We start from the raw sequence: 17,938 nt of genomic DNA, 5'->3' as shown, positions 1-17,938 counted from the left end.
TGTTGAACAGAAAAGCATTCCCCACCACTTAAGAAGAATACCTACATTTTAGTTAAAAAGTACTTGGAAAAGTGGATTACATTTTTGAGTGGTTTACACATAATAATTGTAGAGGAATACATCAATTGTCTTCAACTCTAGGGTTTTAGTTCATATATACCTTCCTATTTGATTTACTCTTCATTGTACATTCAAAGTATTGCTTCTGTTACCATGAAAATTCTCTGAATTTTATTTAATATTAAGATGACTCAGATTTTTCATTTTTAAATGGTGTTAGAAAAGCATCTCAGGAAACTGATCTGTAATTTAACAATTAAAATATGAAGGTGCTGCTGCGATTTGAACTCAGGATCTCCTGTTTACTAGACAGGCACTTTAACCAGCTAAGCCACAGCACCTGCATGACAAAGTTGTATGAAATAGTTAGCTGAATGGAGTGAAATAGAAATCAGTTTTGTTTTTTTAGTTTTCTTTTCTAAGTTCACACAACTCTGTTCTGAAACACTGTAGGTGAGAACACCAAATTTATTTAAAAATACTTCCATAAGAGGTGGCTTACCGTTCTTCTAGAATATTGAATTATGTCTTGTGAGTGAAATGCATTAGTTAAATTCAACTCTAAATTGAATTTTCATCTCTTTCCTGGTCGTTGTAATTCTCATTTCCCTTATTCATGCATGGTATTGCTTTGAAATTCTGCAAATACCAAGTGCTTATTTCATTATGAGATGAAGCATTCTAAAGTGAATAGGAGTCTACTCTTGTTTTTAAACTGTATTTAACATTTTCTTGAAGAAATTAAATTCTATAAGTTTGGAGCAAATTTGAGGCACTGCTGAGATTTGAAATCAGGATTTCCTGTTTACGAGACAAGCGCTTTAACCAAAAAGCCACAGCACCTCTTTGCCCTACGGCAATTGAATAATTCACTTAGTTGCTATTATTGGTTCTCAATGCCTTCTGTGCAGTCTTCTTTATCTGTGTTATTACGTTAGACATAAAAGAATTCCCCATCACTTAAGAAGAATACCTAAGTCTTTGTTAAAAAGTACTCATAAAAGTAGATTACATTTTTGAGTGTTTCACAAATTATTATTGTAGAGGATTGCATCACTTTTCCTCTTCAACTCCATGGTTTTATTTCCTATTTATCTTCCTCTTTGATATACCCTTCATTTTACATTCACAGTCTAGCTTCTGTCATCTTGAAAATACTCTGAATTTTATTTAGTATTAAGATGAATTGTTCAATAGTAAGCTAATTCTAATTTTTCATTTTGAAATCATATCAAAGGTTCATCTAATGAAAATAATCTGTTATTTAACTATGAAAAGAGAAAGGTGCTGCTAAGATTTGAAGTTAGGATCTCCTGTTTTCCATAAAGACACTTTAACCACCTAGGCCACAGAAACTGCATCACAAACTTTACTGGATCTGATAACAGAATGGAGTGCAATAGAAATCTCGTTTTTCAATTTTCTTTTCTAAGTTGATACAACTCTGTTGTCAAACACTATGGGTGAGAAGACCAAATTTATTTTAGAATACTTCCTTAATGAGTGACTTACCCTACCTATAGAATATAAAATTATGTGTTGTGAGTAAAATGCATTAGTTAAATTGAACTTTCAATTTCTTTGTTGTCTCTTTCCTTTTCTTTAACATTCTCTTTTCCCCTATTCTTTTATGGTATTGGTTTGAAATTCTGCAAAACACAAAGTGTTTATTTCATTTGGAGATCAAGCATTCTAAAGTCAACAGAACACTACTCTTGTTTTTAAACTATATTTAATGTTTACTTGAAGAAATTGAGTTTTAAAAGTTTGAACTAATTCTAAAGTGTTGCTGAAATTTGAAAACAGGACTTCCTATTTATGAGAGAGAAGCTTTGACCACTAAACAACAGCACCTACTTATCTTACAAACTATGATTAGCTGACTTTGTGGAGATGACTTGTCCTCACTGCCTTCAGTGCAGTCTTGTTTATCTGTGGTGAAATGTTGAACAGAAAAGCATTCCCCACCACTTAAGAAGAATACCTACATTTTAGTTAAAAAGTACTTAGAAAAGTGGATTACATTTTTGTGTGGTTTACACATAATAATTGTAGAGGAATACATCAATTGCCTTCAACTCTAGGGTTTTAGTTCATATATACCTTCCTATTTGATTTACTCTTCCTTTTACATTCAAAGTATTGCTTCTGTTACCATGAAAATTCTCTGAATTTTGTTTAATATTAAGATGAACTGTCTATTAGTAAGATGACTCAGATTTTTCATTTTTAAATTGTGTAAGTGAACATGTCAGGAAACTGATCTGTAATTTAACAATTAAAATATGAAGGTGCTGCTGAGATTTGAACTCAGGATCTCCTGTTTACTAGACAGGCGCTTTAACCAGCTAAGCCACAGCACCTGTGTGACAAAGTTTATTGAAATAGTTAGCTGAATGGAGTGAAATAGAAATCAGTTTTGTTTTTTTAATTTTCTTTTCTAAGTTCACACAACTCGGTTCTGAAACACTGTAGGTGAGAACACCAAATTTATTTAAAAATACTTCCATAAGAGGTGGCTTACCGTTCTTCTAATATATTGAATTATGTCTTGTGAGTGAAATGCATTAGTTAAATTCAACTCTAAATTGAATTTTCATCTCTTTCCTGGTCGTTGTAATTCTCATTTCCCTTATTCATGCATGGTATTTCTTTGAAATTCTGCAAAATACCAAGTGCTTATTTCATTATGAGATGAAGCATTCTAAAGTGAATAGGAGTCTACTCTTGTTTTTAAACTGTATTTAACATTTTCTTGAAGAAATTAAATTCTATAAGTTTGGAGCAAATTTGAGGTACTGCTGAGATTTGAAATCAGGATTTCCTGTTTACGAGACAGGCGCTTTAACCACTAAGCCACAGCACCTCTTTGCCCTATGGCAATTGAATAATTCACTTAGTTGCTATTATTGGTTCTCAATGCCTTCTGTGCAGTCTTCTTTATCTGTGTTATTACGTTAGACATAAAAGAATTCCCCATCACTTAAGAAGAATACCTAAGTCTTTGTTAAAAAGTACTCATAAAAGTAGATTACATTTTTGAGTGTTTCACAAATTATTATTGTAGAGGATTGCATCACTTTTCCTCTTCAACTCCATGGTTTTATTTCCTATTTATCTTCCTCTTTGATATACCCTTCATTTTACATTCACAGTCTAGCTTCTGTCATCTTGAAAATACTCTGAATTTTATTTAGTATTAAGATGAATTGTTCAATAGTAAGCTAATTCTAATTTTTCATTTTGAAATTATATCAAAGGTTCATCTAATGAAAATAATCTGTTATTTAACTATAAAAAAAAAGAGAAAGGTGCTGCTAAGAGTTGAAGTTAGGATCTCCTGTTTTCCATAAAGACACTTTAACCACCTAGGCCACAGAACCTGCATGACAAACTTTACTGGATCTGATAACAGAATGGAGTGCAATAGAAATCTTGTTTTTCAATTTTCTTTTCTAAGTTGATACAACTCTGTTGTCAAACACTATAGGTTAGAAGACCAAATTTATTTTAGAATACTTCCTTAATGAGTGAGTTACCGTACCTATAGAATATAAAATTATGTGTTGTGAGTAAAATGCATTAGTTAAATTGAACTTTCAATTTGTTTGTCGTCTCTTTCCTTTTCTTTAACATTCTCTTTTCCCCTATTCTTTTATGGTATTGCTTTGAAATTCTGCAAAACACAAAGTTTTTATTTCATTTGGAGATCAAGCATTCTAAAGTCAAAAGAACACTACTCTTGTTTTTAAACTATATTTAATGTGTACTTGAAGAAATTGAGTTTTAAAAGTTTGAACTAATTCTAAAGTGTTGCTGAAATTTGAAAACAGGACTTCCTATTTATGAGAGAGAAGCTTTGACCACTAAACAACAGCACCTACTTATCTTGCAAACCATGAATAGCTGACTTTGTGGAGATGACTTGTCCTTACTGCCTTCAGTACAGTCTTGTTTATCTGTGGTGAAATGTTGAACAGAAAAGCATTCCCCACCACTTAAGAAGAATACCTACATTTTAGTTAAAAAGTACTTAGAAAAGTGGATTACATTTTTGAGTGGTTTACACATAATAATTGTAGAGGAATACATCAATTGTCTTCAACTCTAGGGTTTTAGTTCATATATACCTTCCTATTTGATTTACTCTTCATTGTACATTCAAAGTATTGCTTCTGTTACCATGAAAATTCTCTGAATTTTATTTAATATTAAGATGACTCAGATTTTTCATTTTTAAATGGTGTTAGAAAAGCATCTCAGGAAACTGATCTGTAATTTAACAATTAAAATATGAAGGTGCTGCTGAGATTTGAACTCAGGATCTCCTGTTTACTAGACAGGCACTTTAACCAGCTAAGCCACAGCACCTGCATGACAAAGTTCTATGAAATAGTTAGCTGAATGGAGTGAAATAGAAATCAGTTTTGTTTTTTTAGTTTTCTTTTCTAAGTTCACACAACTCTGTTCTGAAACACTGTAGGTGAGAACACCAAATTTATTTAAAAATACTTCCATAAGAGGTGGCTTACCGTTCTTCTAGAATATTGAATTATGTCTTGTGAGTGAAATGCATTAGTTAAATTCAACTCTAAATTGAATTTTCATCTCTTTCCTGGTCGTTGTAATTCTCATTTCCCTTATTCATGCATGGTATTGCTTTGAAATTCTGCAAATACCAAGTGCTTATTTCATTATGAGATGAAGCATTCTAAAGTGAATAGGAGTCTACTCTTGTTTTTAAACTGTATTTAACATTTTCTTGAAGAAATTAAATTCTATAAGTTTGGAGCAAATTTGAGGTACTGCTGAGATTTGAAATCAGGATTTCCTGTTTACGAGACAAGCGCTTTAACCACTAAGCCACAGCACCTCTTTGCCCTACGGCAATTGAATAATTCACTTAGTTGCTATTATTGGTTCTCAATGCCTTCTGTGCAGTCTTCTTTATCTGTGTTATTACGTTAGACATAAAAGAATTCCCCATCACTTAAGAAGAATACCTAAGTCTTTGTTAAAAAGTACTCATAAAAGTAGATTACATTTTTGAGTGTTTCACAAATTATTATTGTAGAGGATTGCATCACTTTTCCTCTTCAACTCCATGGTTTTATTTCCTATTTATCTTCCTCTTTGATATACCCTTCATTTTACATTCACAGTCTAGCTTCTGTCATCTTGAAAATACTCTGAATTTTATTTAGTATTAAGATGAATTGTTCAATAGTAAGCTAATTCTAATTTTTCATTTTGAAATCATATCAAAGGTTCATCTAATGAAAATAATCTGTTATTTAACTATGAAAAGAGAAAGGTGCTGCTAAGATTTGAAGTTAGGATCTTCTGTTTTCCATAAAGACACTTTAACCACCTAGGCCACAGAAACTGCATCACAAACTTTTTCTGGATCTGATAACAGAATGGAGTGCAATAGAAATCTCGTTTTTCAATTTTCTTTTCTAAGTTGATACAACTCTGTTGTCAAACACTATGGGTGAGAAGACCAAATTTATTTTAGAATACTTCCTTAATGAGTGACTTACCCTACCTATAGAATATAAAATTATGTGTTGTGAGTAAAATGCATTAGTTAAATTGAACTTTCAATTTCTTTGTTGTCTCTTTCCTTTTCTTTAACATTCTCTTTTCCCCTATTCTTTTATGGTATTGGTTTGAAATTCTGCAAAACACAAAGTGTTTATTTCATTTGGAGATCAAGCATTCTAAAGTCAACAGAACACTACTCTTGTTTTTAAACTATATTTAATGTTTACTTGAAGAAATTGAGTTTTAAAAGTTTGAACTAATTCTAAAGTGTTGCTGAAATTTGAAAACAGGACTTCCTATTTATGAGAGAGAAGCTTTGACCACTAAACAACAGCACCTACTTATCTTACAAACTATGATTAGCTGACTTTGTGGAGATGACTTGTCCTCACTGCCTTCAGTGCAGTCTTGTTTATCTGTGGTGAAATGTTGAACAGAAAAGCATTCCCCACCACTTAAGAAGAATACCTACATTTTAGTTAAAAAGTACTTAGAAAAGTGGATTACATTTTTGTGTGGTTTACACATAATAATTGTAGAGGAATACATCAATTGCCTTCAACTCTAGGGTTTTAGTTCATATATACCTTCCTATTTGATTTACTCTTCCTTTTACATTCAAAGTATTGCTTCTGTTACCATGAAAATTCTCTGAATTTTGTATAATATTAAGATGAACTGTCTATTAGTAAGATGACTCAGATTTTTCATTTTTAAATTGTGTAAGTGAACATGTCAGGAAACTGATCTGTAATTTAACAATTAAAATATGAAGGTGCTGCTGAGATTTGAACTCAGGATCTCCTGTTTACTAGACAGGCGCTTTAACCAGCTAAGCCACAGCACCTGTGTGACAAAGTTTATTGAAATAGTTAGCTGAATGGAGTGAAATAGAAATCAGTTTTGTTTTTTTAATTTTCTTTTCTAAGTTCACACAACTCGGTTCTGAAACACTGTAGGTGAGAACACCAAATTTATTTAAAAATACTTCCATAAGAGGTGGCTTACCGTTCTTCTAATATATTGAATTATGTCTTGTGAGTGAAATGCATTAGTTAAATTCAACTCTAAATTGAATTTTCATCTCTTTCCTGGTCGTTGTAATTCTCATTTCCCTTATTCATGCATGGTATTTCTTTGAAATTCTGCAAAATACCAAGTGCTTATTTCATTATGAGATGAAGCATTCTAAAGTGAATAGGAGTCTACTCTTGTTTTTAAACTGTATTTAACATTTTCTTGAAGAAATTAAATTCTATAAGTTTGGAGCAAATTTGAGGTACTGCTGAGATTTGAAATCAGGATTTCCTGTTTACGAGACAGGCGCTTTAACCACTAAGCCACAGCACCTCTTTGCCCTATGGCAATTGAATAATTCACTTAGTTGCTATTATTGGTTCTCAATGCCTTCTGTGCAGTCTTCTTTATCTGTGTTATTACGTTAGACATAAAAGAATTCCCCATCACTTAAGAAGAATACCTAAGTCTTTGTTAAAAAGTACTCATAAAAGTAGATTACATTTTTGAGTGTTTCACAAATTATTATTGTAGAGGATTGCATCACTTTTCCTCTTCAACTCCATGGTTTTATTTCCTATTTATCTTCCTCTTTGATATACCCTTCATTTTACATTCACAGTCTAGCTTCTGTCATCTTGAAAATACTCTGAATTTTATTTAGTATTAAGATGAATTGTTCAATAGTAAGCTAATTCTAATTTTTCATTTTGAAATTATATCAAAGGTTCATCTAATGAAAATAATCTGTTATTTAACTATAAAAAAAAAGAGAAAGGTGCTGCTAAGAGTTGAAGTTAGGATCTCCTGTTTTCCATAAAGACACTTTAACCACCTAGGCCACAGAACCTGCATGACAAACTTTACTGGATCTGATAACAGAATGGAGTGCAATAGAAATCTTGTTTTTCAATTTTCTTTTCTAAGTTGATACAACTCTGTTGTCAAACACTATAGGTTAGAAGACCAAATTTATTTTAGAATACTTCCTTAATGAGTGAGTTACCGTACCTATAGAATATAAAATTATGTGTTGTGAGTAAAATGCATTAGTTAAATTGAACTTTCAATTTGTTTGTCGTCTCTTTCCTTTTCTTTAACATTCTCTTTTCCCCTATTCTTTTATGGTATTGCTTTGAAATTCTGCAAAACACAAAGTTTTTATTTCATTTGGAGATCAAGCATTCTAAAGTCAAAAGAACACTACTCTTGTTTTTAAACTATATTTAATGTGTACTTGAAGAAATTGAGTTTTAAAAGTTTGAACTAATTCTAAAGTGTTGCTGAAATTTGAAAACAGGACTTCCTATTTATGAGAGAGAAGCTTTGACCACTAAACAACAGCACCTACTTATCTTGCAAACCATGAATAGCTGACTTTGTGGAGATGACTTGTCCTTACTGCCTTCAGTACAGTCTTGTTTATCTGTGGTGAAATGTTGAACAGAAAAGCATTCCCCACCACTTAAGAAGAATACCTACATTTTAGTTAAAAAGTACTTAGAAAAGTGGATTACATTTTTGAGTGGTTTACACATAATAATTGTAGAGGAATACATCAATTGTCTTCAACTCTAGGGTTTTAGTTCATATATACCTTCCTATTTGATTTACTCTTCATTGTACATTCAAAGTATTGCTTCTGTTACCATGAAAATTCTCTGAATTTTATTTAATATTAAGATGACTCAGATTTTTCATTTTTAAATGGTGTTAGAAAAGCATCTCAGGAAACTGATCTGTAATTTAACAATTAAAATATGAAGGTGCTGCTGAGATTTGAACTCAGGATCTCCTGTTTACTAGACAGGCGCTTTAACCAGCTAAGCCACAGCACCTGCATGACAAAGTTCTATGAAATAGTTAGCTGAATGGAGTGAAATAGAAATCAGTTTTGTTTTTTTAGTTTTCTTTTCTAAGTTCACACAACTCTGTTCTGAAACACTGTAGGTGAGAACACCAAATTTATTTAAAAATACTTCCATAAGAGGTGGCTTACCGTTCTTCTAGAATATTGAATTATGTCTTGTGAGTGAAATGCATTAGTTAAATTCAACTCTAAATTGAATTTTCATCTCTTTCCTGGTCGTTGTAATTCTCATTTCCCTTATTCATGCATTGTATTGCTTTGAAATTCTGCAAATACCAAGTGCTTATTTCATTATGAGATGAAGCATTCTAAAGTGAATAGGAGTCTACTCTTGTTTTTAAACTGTATTTAACATTTTCTTGAAGAAATTAAATTCTATAAGTTTGGAGCAAATTTGAGGTACTGCTGAGATTTGAAATCAGGATTTCCTGTTTACGAGACAGGCGCTTTAACCACTAAGCCACAGCACCTCTTTGCCCTACATCAATTAAATAATTTGCTTAGTTGCTATTATTGGTTCTCAATGCCTTCTGTGCAGTCTTCTTTATCTGTGTTATTACGTTAGACATAAAAGAATTCCCCATCACTTAAGAAGAATACCTAAGTCTTTGTTAAAAAGTACTCATAAAAGTAGATTACATTTTTGAGTGTTTCACAAATTATTATTGTAGAGGATTGCATCACTTTTCCTCTTCAACTCCATGGTTTTATTTCCTATTTATCTTCCTCTTTGATATACCCTTCATTTTACATTCACAGTCTAGCTTCTGTCATCTTGAAAATACTCTGAATTTTATTTAGTATTAAGATGAATTGTTCAATAGTAAGCTAATTCTAATTTTTCATTTTGAAATTATATCAAAGGTTCATCTAATGAAAATAATCTGTTATTTAACTATGAAAAGAGAAAGGTGCTGCTAAGAGTTGAAGTTAGGATCTCCTGTTTTCCATAAAGACACTTTAACCACCTAGGCCACAGAACCTGCATGACAAACTTTACTGGATCTGATAACAGAATGGAGTGCAATTGAAATCTCGTTTTTCAATTTTCTTTTCTAAGTTGATACAACTCTGTTGTCAAACACTATAGGTGAGAAGACCTCATTTATTTTAAAATACTTCCTTAATGAGTGACTTACCCTACCTATAGAATATTGAATTATGTGTTGTGAGTAAAATGCATTAGTTAAATTGAACTTTCAATTTGTTTGTCGTCTCTTTCCTTTTCTTTAACATTCTCTTTTCCCCTATTCATTTATGGTATTGCTTTGAAATTCTGCAAAACACAAAGTGTTTATTTCATTTGGTGATCAAGCATTCTAAAGTCAACAGAACACTACTCTTGTTTTTAAACTATATTTAATGTTTACTTGAAGAAATTGAGTTTTAAAAGTTTGAACTAATTCTAAAGTTTTGCTGAAATTTGAAAACAGGACTTCCTATTTATGAGAGAGAAGCTTTGACCACTAAACAACAGCACCTACTTATCTTACAAAATATGAATAGCTGACTTTGTGGAGATGACTTGTCCTCACTGCCTTCAGTGCAGTCTTGTTTATCTGTGGTGAAATGTTGAACAGAAAAGCATTCCCCACCACTTAAGAAGAATACCTACATTTTAGTTAAAAAGTACTTGGAAAAGTGGATTACATTTTTGAGTGGTTTACACATAATAATTGTAGAGGAATACATCAATTGCCTTCAACTCTAGGGTTTTAGTTCATATATACCTTCCTATTTGATTTACTCTTCCTTTTACATTCAAAGTATTGCTTCTGTTACCATGAAAATTCTCTGAATTTTGTTTAATATTAAGATGAACTGTCTATTAGTAAGATGACTCAGATTTTTCATTTTTAAATTGTGTTAGAGAACATGTCAGGAAACTGATCTGTAATTTAACAATTAAAATATGAAGGTGCTGCTGATATTTGAACTCAGGATCTCCTGTTTACTAGACAGGCGCTTTAACCAGCTAAGCCACAGCACCTGTGTGACAAAGTTTATTGAAATAGTTAGCTGAATGGAGTGAAATTGAAATCAGTTTTGTTTTTTTAATTTTCTTTTCTAAGTTCACACAACTCGGTTCTGAAACACTGTAGGTGAGAACACCAAATTTATTTAAAAATACTTCCATAAGAGGTGGCTTACCGTTCTTCTAATATATTGAATTATGTCTTGTGAGTGAAATGCATTAGTTAAATTCAACTCTAAATTGAATTTTCATCTCTTTCCTGGTCGTTGTAATTCTCATTTCCCTTATTCATGCATGGTATTTCTTTGAAATTCTGCAAAATACCAAGTGCTTATTTCATTATGAGATGAAGCATTCTAAAGTGAATAGGAGTCTACTCTTGTTTTTAAACTGTATTTAACATTTTCTTGAAGAAATTAAATTCTATAAGTTTAGAGCAAATTTGAGGTACTGCTGAGAATTGAACTCAGGATTTCCTGTTTACGAGACAGGCGCTTTAACCACTAAGCCACAGCACCTCTTTGCCCTACATCAATTAAATAATTTGCTTAGTTGTCATTATTGGTTCTCAATGCCTTCTGTGCAATCTTCTTTATCTGTGTTATTACGTTAGACATAAAAGAATTCCCCATCACTTAAGAAGAATACCTAAGTCTTTGTTAAAAAGTACACATAAAAGTAGATTACATTTTTGAGTGTTTCACAAATTATTATTGTAGAGGATTGCATCACTTTTCCTCTTCAACTCCATGGTTTGATTTCCTATTTATCTTCCTCTTTGATATACCCTTCATTTTACGTTCACAGTCTAGGTTCTGTCATCTTGAAAATACTCTGAATTTTATTTAGTATCAAGATGAATTGTTCAATAGTAAGCTGATTCAAATTTTTCATTTTTAAATTATATCAAAGGTTCATCTAATGAAAATAATCTGTTATTTAACTATAAAAAAAAAGAGAAAGGTGCTGCTAAGAGTTGAAGTTAGGATCTCCTTTTTTCCATAAAGACACTTTAACCACCTAGGCCACAGAACCTGCATGACAAACTTTACTGGATCTGATAACAGAATGGAGTGCAATAGAAATCTTGTTTTTCAATTTTCTTTTCTAAGTTGATACAACTCTGTTGTCAAACACTATAGGTTAGAAGACCAAATTTATTTTAGAATACTTCCTTAATGAGTGACTTACCCTACCTATAGAATATAAAATTATGTGTTGTGAGTAAAATGCATTAGTTAAATTGAACTTTCAATTTGTTTGTCGTCTCTTTCCTTTTCTTTAACATTCTCTTTTCCCCTATTCTTTTATGGTATTGCTTTGAAATTCTGCAAAACACAAAGTTTTTATTTCATTTGGAGATCAAGCATTCTAAAGTCAAAAGAACACTACTCTTGTTTTTAAACTATATTTAATGTGTACTTGAAGAAATTGAGTTTTAAAAGTTTGAACTAATTCTAAAGTGTTGCTGAAATTTGAAAACAGGACTTCCTATTTATGAGAGAGAAGCTTTGACCACTAAACAACAGCACCTACTTATCTTGCAAACCATGAATAGCTGACTTTGTGGAGATGACTTGTCCTCACTGCCTTCAGTACAGTCTTGTTTATCTGTGGTGAAATGTTGAACAGAAAAGCATTCCCCACCACTTAAGAAGAATACCTACATTTTAGTTAAAAAGTACTTGGAAAAGTGGATTACATTTTTGAGTGGTTTACACATAATAATTGTAGAGGAATACATCAATTGTCTTCAACTCTAGGGTTTTAGTTCATATATACCTTCCTATTTGATTTACTCTTCATTGTACATTCAAAGTATTGCTTCTGTTACCATGAAAATTCTCTGAATTTTATTTAATATTAAGATGACTCAGATTTTTCATTTTTAAATGGTGTTAGAAAAGCATCTCAGGAAACTGATCTGTAATTTAACAATTAAAATATGAAGGTGCTGCTGCGATTTGAACTCAGGATCTCCTGTTTACTAGACAGGCACTTTAACCAGCTAAGCCACAGCACCTGCATGACAAAGTTGTATGAAATAGTTAGCTGAATGGAGTGAAATAGAAATCAGTTTTGTTTTTTTAGTTTTCTTTTCTAAGTTCACACAACTCTGTTCTGAAACACTGTAGGTGAGAACACCAAATTTATTTAAAAATACTTCCATAAGAGGTGGCTTACCGTTCTTCTAGAATATTGAATTATGTCTTGTGAGTGAAATGCATTAGTTAAATTCAACTCTAAATTGAATTTTCATCTCTTTCCTGGTCGTTGTAATTCTCATTTCCCTTATTCATGCATGGTATTGCTTTGAAATTCTGCAAATACCAAGTGCTTATTTCATTATGAGATGAAGCATTCTAAAGTGAATAGGAGTCTACTCTTGTTTTTAAACTGTATTTAACATTTTCTTGAAGAAATTAAATTCTATAAGTTTGGAGCAAATTTGAGGCACTGCTGAGATTTGAAATCAGGATTTCCTGTTTACGAGACAAGCGCTTTAACCAAAAAGCCACAGCACCTCTTTGCCCTACGGCAATTGAATAATTCACTTAGTTGCTATTATTGGTTCTCAATGCCTTCTGTGCAGTCTTCTTTATCTGTGTTATTACGTTAGACATAAAAGAATTCCCCATCACTTAAGAAGAATACCTAAGTCTTTGTTAAAAAGTACTCATAAAAGTAGATTACATTTTTGAGTGTTTCACAAATTATTATTGTAGAGGATTGCATCACTTTTCCTCTTCAACTCCATGGTTTTATTTCCTATTTATCTTCCTCTTTGATATACCCTTCATTTTACATTCACAGTCTAGCTTCTGTCATCTTGAAAATACTCTGAATTTTATTTAGTATTAAGATGAATTGTTCAATAGTAAGCTAATTCTAATTTTTCATTTTGAAATCATATCAAAGGTTCATCTAATGAAAATAATCTGTTATTTAACTATGAAAAGAGAAAGGTGCTGCTAAGATTTGAAGTTAGGATCTCCTGTTTTCCATAAAGACACTTTAACCACCTAGGCCACAGAAACTGCATCACAAACTTTACTGGATCTGATAACAGAATGGAGTGCAATAGAAATCTCGTTTTTCAATTTTCTTTTCTAAGTTGATACAACTCTGTTGTCAAACACTATGGGTGAGAAGACCAAATTTATTTTAGAATACTTCCTTAATGAGTGACTTACCCTACCTATAGAATATAAAATTATGTGTTGTGAGTAAAATGCATTAGTTAAATTGAACTTTCAATTTCTTTGTTGTCTCTTTCCTTTTCTTTAACATTCTCTTTTCCCCTATTCTTTTATGGTATTGGTTTGAAATTCTGCAAAACACAAAGTGTTTATTTCATTTGGAGATCAAGCATTCTAAAGTCAACAGAACACTACTCTTGTTTTTAAACTATATTTAATGTTTACTTGAAGAAATTGAGTTTTAAAAGTTTGAACTAATTCTAAAGTGTTGCTGAAATTTGAAAACAGGACTTCCTATTTATGAGAGAGAAGCTTTGACCACTAAACAACAGCACCTACTTATCTTACAAACTATGATTAGCTGACTTTGTGGAGATGACTTGTCCTCACTGCCTTCAGTGCAGTCTTGTTTATCTGTGGTGAAATGTTGAACAGAAAAGCATTCCCCACCACTTAAGAAGAATACCTACATTTTAGTTAAAAAGTACTTAGAAAAGTGGATTACATTTTTGTGTGGTTTACACATAATAATTGTAGAGGAATACATCAATTGCCTTCAACTCTAGGGTTTTAGTTCATATATACCTTCCTATTTGATTTACTCTTCCTTTTACATTCAAAGTATTGCTTCTGTTACCATGAAAATTCTCTGAATTTTGTTTAATATTAAGATGAACTGTCTATTAGTAAGATGACTCAGATTTTTCATTTTTAAATTGTGTAAGTGAACATGTCAGGAAACTGATCTGTAATTTAACAATTAAAATATGAAGGTGCTGCTGAGATTTGAACTCAGGATCTCCTGTTTACTAGACAGGCGCTTTAACCAGCTAAGCCACAGCACCTGTGTGACAAAGTTTATTGAAATAGTTAGCTGAATGGAGTGAAATAGAAATCAGTTTTGTTTTTTTAATTTTCTTTTCTAAGTTCACACAACTCGGTTCTGAAACACTGTAGGTGAGAACACCAAATTTATTTAAAAATACTTCCATAAGAGGTGGCTTACCGTTCTTCTAATATATTGAATTATGTCTTGTGAGTGAAATGCATTAGTTAAATTCAACTCTAAATTGAATTTTCATCTCTTTCCTGGTCGTTGTAATTCTCATTTCCCTTATTCATGCATGGTATTTCTTTGAAATTCTGCAAAATACCAAGTGCTTATTTCATTATGAGATGAAGCATTCTAAAGTGAATAGGAGTCTACTCTTGTTTTTAAACTGTATTTAACATTTTCTTGAAGAAATTAAATTCTATAAGTTTGGAGCAAATTTGAGGTACTGCTGAGATTTGAAATCAGGATTTCCTGTTTACGAGACAGGCGCTTTAACCACTAAGCCACAGCACCTCTTTGCCCTATGGCAATTGAATAATTCACTTAGTTGCTATTATTGGTTCTCAATGCCTTCTGTGCAGTCTTCTTTATCTGTGTTATTACGTTAGACATAAAAGAATTCCCCATCACTTAAGAAGAATACCTAAGTCTTTGTTAAAAAGTACTCATAAAAGTAGATTACATTTTTGAGTGTTTCACAAATTATTATTGTAGAGGATTGCATCACTTTTCCTCTTCAACTCCATGGTTTTATTTCCTATTTATCTTCCTCTTTGATATACCCTTCATTTTACATTCACAGTCTAGCTTCTGTCATCTTGAAAATACTCTGAATTTTATTTAGTATTAAGATGAATTGTTCAATAGTAAGCTAATTCTAATTTTTCATTTTGAAATTATATCAAAGGTTCATCTAATGAAAATAATCTGTTATTTAACTATAAAAAAAAAGAGAAAGGTGCTGCTAAGAGTTGAAGTTAGGATCTCCTGTTTTCCATAAAGACACTTTAACCACCTAGGCCACAGAACCTGCATGACAAACTTTACTGGATCTGATAACAGAATGGAGTGCAATAGAAATCTTGTTTTTCAATTTTCTTTTCTAAGTTGATACAACTCTGTTGTCAAACACTATAGGTTAGAAGACCAAATTTATTTTAGAATACTTCCTTAATGAGTGAGTTACCGTACCTATAGAATATAAAATTATGTGTTGTGAGTAAAATGCATTAGTTAAATTGAACTTTCAATTTGTTTGTCGTCTCTTTCCTTTTCTTTAACATTCTCTTTTCCCCTATTCTTTTATGGTATTGCTTTGAAATTCTGCAAAACACAAAGTTTTTATTTCATTTGGAGATCAAGCATTCTAAAGTCAAAAGAACACTACTCTTGTTTTTAAACTATATTTAATGTGTACTTGAAGAAATTGAGTTTTAAAAGTTTGAACTAATTCTAAAGTGTTGCTGAAATTTGAAAACAGGACTTCCTATTTATGAGAGAGAAGCTTTGACCACTAAACAACAGCACCTACTTATCTTGCAAACCATGAATAGCTGACTTTGTGGAGATGACTTGTCCTTACTGCCTTCAGTACAGTCTTGTTTATCTGTGGTGAAATGTTGAACAGAAAAGCATTCCCCACCACTTAAGAAGAATACCTACATTTTAGTTAAAAAGTACTTAGAAAAGTGGATTACATTTTTGAGTGGTTTACACATAATAATTGTAGAGGAATACATCAATTGTCTTCAACTCTAGGGTTTTAGTTCATATATACCTTCCTATTTGATTTACTCTTCATTGTACATTCAAAGTATTGCTTCTGTTACCATGAAAATTCTCTGAATTTTATTTAATATTAAGATGACTCAGATTTTTCATTTTTAAATGGTGTTAGAAAAGCATCTCAGGAAACTGATCTGTAATTTAACAATTAAAATATGAAGGTGCTGCTGAGATTTGAACTCAGGATCTCCTGTTTACTAGACAGGCACTTTAACCAGCTAAGCCACAGCACCTGCATGACAAAGTTCTATGAAATAGTTAGCTGAATGGAGTGAAATAGAAATCAGTTTTGTTTTTTTAGTTTTCTTTTCTAAGTTCACACAACTCTGTTCTGAAACACTGTAGGTGAGAACACCAAATTTATTTAAAAATACTTCCATAAGAGGTGGCTTACCGTTCTTCTAGAATATTGAATTATGTCTTGTGAGTGAAATGCATTAGTTAAATTCAACTCTAAATTGAATTTTCATCTCTTTCCTGGTCGTTGTAATTCTCATTTCCCTTATTCATGCATGGTATTGCTTTGAAATTCTGCAAATACCAAGTGCTTATTTCATTATGAGATGAAGCATTCTAAAGTGAATAGGAGTCTACTCTTGTTTTTAAACTGTATTTAACATTTTCTTGAAGAAATTAAATTCTATAAGTTTGGAGCAAATTTGAGGTACTGCTGAGATTTGAAATCAGGATTTCCTGTTTACGAGACAAGCGCTTTAACCACTAAGCCACAGCACCTCTTTGCCCTACGGCAATTGAATAATTCACTTAGTTGCTATTATTGGTTCTCAATGCCTTCTGTGCAGTCTTCTTTATCTGTGTTATTACGTTAGACATAAAAGAATTCCCCATCACTTAAGAAGAATACCTAAGTCTTTGTTAAAAAGTACTCATAAAAGTAGATTACATTTTTGAGTGTTTCACAAATTATTATTGTAGAGGATTGCATCACTTTTCCTCTTCAACTCCATGGTTTTATTTCCTATTTATCTTCCTCTTTGATATACCCTTCATTTTACATTCACAGTCTAGCTTCTGTCATCTTGAAAATACTCTGAATTTTATTTAGTATTAAGATGAATTGTTCAATAGTAAGCTAATTCTAATTTTTCATTTTGAAATCATATCAAAGGTTCATCTAATGAAAATAATCTGTTATTTAACTATGAAAAGAGAAAGGTGCTGCTAAGATTTGAAGTTAGGATCTTCTGTTTTCCATAAAGACACTTTAACCACCTAGGCCACAGAAACTGCATCACAAACTTTTTCTGGATCTGATAACAGAATGGAGTGCAATAGAAATCTCGTTTTTCAATTTTCTTTTCTAAGTTGATACAACTCTGTTGTCAAACACTATGGGTGAGAAGACCAAATTTATTTTAGAATACTTCCTTAATGAGTGACTTACCCTACCTATAGAATATAAAATTATGTGTTGTGAGTAAAATGCATTAGTTAAATTGAACTTTCAATTTCTTTGTTGTCTCTTTCCTTTTCTTTAACATTCTCTTTTCCCCTATTCTTTTATGGTATTGGTTTGAAATTCTGCAAAACACAAAGTGTTTATTTCATTTGGAGATCAAGCATTCTAAAGTCAACAGAACACTACTCTTGTTTTTAAACTATATTTAATGTTTACTTGAAGAAATTGA

The 17,938-nt window shown here is 31.6% G+C and overlaps 16 non-coding genes across 16 annotated transcripts; all 16 read right to left on the bottom strand.

Moving 5' to 3' along the window:
- Positions 1–327: 327 nt before the first annotated feature.
- TRNAT-AGU (transfer RNA threonine (anticodon AGU)) lies at positions 328–401 on the bottom strand. Its single transcript has one exon. It is a non-coding gene; the product is annotated as a tRNA-Thr (tRNA).
- Positions 402–2,349: 1,948 nt separating this feature from the next.
- On the bottom strand, positions 2,350–2,423 carry TRNAT-AGU (transfer RNA threonine (anticodon AGU)). Its single transcript has one exon. It is a non-coding gene; the product is annotated as a tRNA-Thr (tRNA).
- A 430-nt stretch (positions 2,424–2,853) lies between these two features.
- On the bottom strand, positions 2,854–2,926 carry TRNAT-CGU (transfer RNA threonine (anticodon CGU)). Its single transcript has one exon. It is a non-coding gene; the product is annotated as a tRNA-Thr (tRNA).
- A 1,431-nt stretch (positions 2,927–4,357) lies between these two features.
- Positions 4,358–4,431, bottom strand: TRNAT-AGU (transfer RNA threonine (anticodon AGU)). The gene has a single exon. It is a non-coding gene; the product is annotated as a tRNA-Thr (tRNA).
- A 429-nt stretch (positions 4,432–4,860) lies between these two features.
- On the bottom strand, positions 4,861–4,933 carry TRNAT-CGU (transfer RNA threonine (anticodon CGU)). Its single transcript has one exon. It is a non-coding gene; the product is annotated as a tRNA-Thr (tRNA).
- A 1,447-nt stretch (positions 4,934–6,380) lies between these two features.
- TRNAT-AGU (transfer RNA threonine (anticodon AGU)) lies at positions 6,381–6,454 on the bottom strand. The gene has a single exon. It is a non-coding gene; the product is annotated as a tRNA-Thr (tRNA).
- A 430-nt stretch (positions 6,455–6,884) lies between these two features.
- TRNAT-CGU (transfer RNA threonine (anticodon CGU)) lies at positions 6,885–6,957 on the bottom strand. The gene has a single exon. It is a non-coding gene; the product is annotated as a tRNA-Thr (tRNA).
- Positions 6,958–8,388: 1,431 nt separating this feature from the next.
- TRNAT-AGU (transfer RNA threonine (anticodon AGU)) lies at positions 8,389–8,462 on the bottom strand. Its single transcript has one exon. It is a non-coding gene; the product is annotated as a tRNA-Thr (tRNA).
- Positions 8,463–8,891: 429 nt separating this feature from the next.
- TRNAT-CGU (transfer RNA threonine (anticodon CGU)) lies at positions 8,892–8,964 on the bottom strand. Its single transcript has one exon. It is a non-coding gene; the product is annotated as a tRNA-Thr (tRNA).
- A 1,446-nt stretch (positions 8,965–10,410) lies between these two features.
- TRNAT-AGU (transfer RNA threonine (anticodon AGU)) lies at positions 10,411–10,484 on the bottom strand. The gene has a single exon. It is a non-coding gene; the product is annotated as a tRNA-Thr (tRNA).
- A 430-nt stretch (positions 10,485–10,914) lies between these two features.
- On the bottom strand, positions 10,915–10,987 carry TRNAT-CGU (transfer RNA threonine (anticodon CGU)). The gene has a single exon. It is a non-coding gene; the product is annotated as a tRNA-Thr (tRNA).
- Positions 10,988–12,418: 1,431 nt separating this feature from the next.
- Positions 12,419–12,492, bottom strand: TRNAT-AGU (transfer RNA threonine (anticodon AGU)). Its single transcript has one exon. It is a non-coding gene; the product is annotated as a tRNA-Thr (tRNA).
- Positions 12,493–14,440: 1,948 nt separating this feature from the next.
- TRNAT-AGU (transfer RNA threonine (anticodon AGU)) lies at positions 14,441–14,514 on the bottom strand. Its single transcript has one exon. It is a non-coding gene; the product is annotated as a tRNA-Thr (tRNA).
- A 430-nt stretch (positions 14,515–14,944) lies between these two features.
- TRNAT-CGU (transfer RNA threonine (anticodon CGU)) lies at positions 14,945–15,017 on the bottom strand. Its single transcript has one exon. It is a non-coding gene; the product is annotated as a tRNA-Thr (tRNA).
- A 1,431-nt stretch (positions 15,018–16,448) lies between these two features.
- On the bottom strand, positions 16,449–16,522 carry TRNAT-AGU (transfer RNA threonine (anticodon AGU)). Its single transcript has one exon. It is a non-coding gene; the product is annotated as a tRNA-Thr (tRNA).
- A 429-nt stretch (positions 16,523–16,951) lies between these two features.
- On the bottom strand, positions 16,952–17,024 carry TRNAT-CGU (transfer RNA threonine (anticodon CGU)). The gene has a single exon. It is a non-coding gene; the product is annotated as a tRNA-Thr (tRNA).
- Positions 17,025–17,938: the final 914 nt, after the last annotated feature.

This window comes from Pleurodeles waltl, chromosome 12 (assembly GCF_031143425.1).
Source record: "Pleurodeles waltl isolate 20211129_DDA chromosome 12, aPleWal1.hap1.20221129, whole genome shotgun sequence".
Lineage (NCBI taxonomy): Eukaryota > Metazoa > Chordata > Amphibia > Caudata > Salamandridae > Pleurodeles > Pleurodeles waltl.
This window is presented reverse-complemented; position numbering and strand designations above follow the sequence as displayed.